At 33.9% G+C, this 3,198-nt stretch overlaps 1 long non-coding RNA gene across 1 annotated transcript; it reads right to left on the minus strand.

The window, feature by feature from the left end:
* Positions 1-847: 847 nt before the first annotated feature.
* Positions 848-2,909, minus strand: LOC141553685 (uncharacterized). The gene is made up of 2 exons (XR_012485579.1): positions 1,911-2,909; positions 848-1,058 (listed from the first exon to the last, which is right to left on the minus strand). It is a non-coding gene; the product is annotated as an uncharacterized LOC141553685 (long non-coding RNA).
* Between the last annotated feature and the right edge of the window lie 289 nt (positions 2,910-3,198).

The following is a 3,198-nucleotide window of genomic DNA, read 5'->3' on the forward strand; positions in this document are numbered from 1 at the left end:
GAATGGATTCAGCAGGCAAGTTTTGAAGGATATGGAGGAATAAATAAGCCTGCTTCTGTCACTGTGATGGTATCCCTCCACTCTTATCACTTACTGTTGTCATCCCCCAATTAAATTCCTGGCACTGGGTAGCAAAGTGGGAGACAAGAGAAAATAGAGTGCTATATCAGGTATGACTCAGTTTCCCCTATAACTTAGCTGAAAACTTTTGAATTTGGACTTTCTGTATGAATGCACTGAGCATCACTTTTCAAGACAAAAGCAAAAAGAGTGCTTGTCAGACCTCTAAGTAGGCGCACAATTTCTTAAATTTGTTGTTGAGTCTTTCTGAAGCGTTTAGGAATAAGGTCCAAGTGTGATTGCAGATGTCAGTTTAAAATAAAAACAACAAAAAAGGAAAAATGTGCTGATGTTTATATAGTATAATAATATTTACAAAGAGCTGAAATTGAATTCATTGCACCTTTTTCCTATGACATAAGTATAATTATAATATAGAGAAAAAAAGATTTTGGAGGTTTTTTGGACTCAACATTTGAGATTTTAGAAAAACTGGAAAGGAACAAAAGCTAGGGTCTAGAGGTGAATTAAAACAGCATTTGCTACAATTATAGCACACCAGAGTCATGAGGAGAGGCATGAGGAAGGCATTCTCATTTTCATGTATGCATATATTTTAAAAACTTTTATGAATTTAACAAACCTCAAAATAGACCTTTTCATATATTCAGAGAATAGATTGTACATGATACAACAGATTATGTACAGCTGTGTACATTAACTCCAATAGATTTAGGACCACTAAATCATAGTGCGTTTATGTTGACTTAGAAAACCACATATTAACATGTTTTAGCATATTTTTATTTTATCAAATATTTTGAATTATATTTTAGTCTGATTTGGAGCTTCACTCAGAATCATTACTACTTTTGAAGTTGTCTTGTTTTCTTTCTAGCTTTGTATTTTCTGCATTATAAAAAGATGACTCAATGACTTTTCTCTCTGTTTTTTTAAAAAATTTCTGTTCTTATATCCCTTTTCCACTCAGCCACTTCCTATTGGAGGAAAAAAAAGGAAAAAGGAAAAACAAAGTCACAATAAAGATTCAGAGAAATCATTATTAGCTACAGTCTGTAAATTTTATACTATTTCATCATAATTATCTTTAATATGATTATCATTTCTATGCTTTTTTTCTTTAATTATTCTTTATGATTAGATACTTTGTATCATAGATTCAAAGCTTCTGATTGGTTCTGAATTCATACTCAAGTCTTCCATTGCATACCTACCCTCTAAATTAACTTAAGTGCAATGTAAATATATGACCCTTTTTTCTTCCCCTAAGTTAATGTTCTGATTCAAGAAGATTTAGAGCAGTGCTTTTTAAACTTTTTCCTCTGGTGACCCTTTTTCACTTAACTTTTTTTTTTTTTTTAACCTAAGTCCAGGTACATAAGTATGTAAAACAAGTATACAAAATCAAACACTTACTGATAAATAATAATTTTGTGACCCCTCCCCCACATACATTCAGTTATGAGACCTCATGTGGGGTCACAACCCACAATTTATGAAGCTGATTTTTAGAGTATCCGGATGCCTCCCTCCTTCTATGAGCTTTGACTCATAAAAAATTAGGAGATAGATAAAGTTAATATTGGAAATTTTGAGTGTTGTGGCCACACAGAGGTAGAGATTCCTCTGGTCATGAGACCTCCCACTAACTAAACAAAATCCAGTAAATTTACTCATTCCTTCCCATTCAATCAATCATTTTCTGGTTAGAAGTGCAAGACAGAGTAGATAAAGCCACTATGTCACTTTGGTAGCTTTAAGTGTAGTCAAAGTTCTGTTTCCAATACAAGTCTGACAATACCAGACTCTAGCCTATTCAAATTACTTACCTTGATGTTGCTGGAGTACATCCAAAAGACTTGAATTCTAATCCAGCCTCAGACATTTAATAATAATTATGTAATGTTGAACAAGTCACTTAGTCTCTCTCTGCTTCAGTTTCCTCAACTCTAAAAGGGGATCAAAAATAGTAACCACCTTCCAGCATTGTTGTGAAGATCAAAAGAGACATGTATTAGTTAAAATGTTTACTTGGCATAATGCCTGGCACATAACATGCCCCTAATAAGTGCTTGTTCCCTACCCTATCAAAGTTTCCTATTGTATGATTAATAATTGAATTTTTAAACCAACAGGAAAGATAAGTAGAAAAAGGTTTTCTAATCCTCATCCCTTTCACACTTACAACTCTTGGTTGTGTATGTGTGCCTTATTCAAGATTGTACTGAGAGGTAACTGAAGAGTTAATTAAGAACATGAAGGTTCAATGTCCTTTTCTGATATATTTTAAGTTGTATGACCCTAGACAAAGTAAATCTCTTGTCCCAAGCAACTCAATAATATAAATTGTATAAGTGATTCTAATATGTATTTCTGGGCAATTTTTCCTAACTAGTGATTTTCTACATAAATGAAATCACAGGTACAGACAAAAAGAAAATGGACATTATCAGGACTGATCGGATGCTTGATGGGATTAAATACTAGTAAATAAAAGGTAATTGTTACTTAATGGCAGAATATGGAATGGCTTAAATCTTGTTCTCTTATCCCATTGCTGAACAAATATGCAAATAAAGTATTAGCAGGTTCTTTCCCTCCTCCCTTTAGAACAGGAAGAGAATAGGAAAGAAAGATGAGCATGAAAGTATAATTTTGTTATTATACTCCTATAAAGTGGTATATCAAATTTCTCCAAAAAATGGCAAATTTTGAAATATAAAGGATCCTAATGAACATAACCCCAACACCCTCTCTACATATCTACTGATTGTTCACTCTGTCCCTCTTTCTGTTTTGTGTTCAACAGATTTTTCTCTGGAATGCCCTCATCCATTCTTGAAAGGGTTCCATTAGTCCCTGGAACTCAGAAACACAACTGTCCCCTCAGGGTGACCGTTGGTAGAAAGCTTAGAATTCTATGCTTTTGAAATAGTGGTTTCCAACCCTTTAGAACCTTCCACATTCAGATATTTTTCCCAGTCCCTTAGCCAAAGGTAAAAGGCTTCAGAGTTTCCCTCTTATCTGGAGTCCTACAGTTTAGAACTGGTCCTAATGGACCATAATGGAGATGGAAGGCCTGGGGAACTATATACCTTCAGAGACAGTAAAGCCTTT

Source organism: Sminthopsis crassicaudata, chromosome 2 (genome assembly GCF_048593235.1).
Source record: "Sminthopsis crassicaudata isolate SCR6 chromosome 2, ASM4859323v1, whole genome shotgun sequence".
In the NCBI taxonomy this organism is placed as follows: Eukaryota; Metazoa; Chordata; class Mammalia; order Dasyuromorphia; family Dasyuridae; genus Sminthopsis; species Sminthopsis crassicaudata.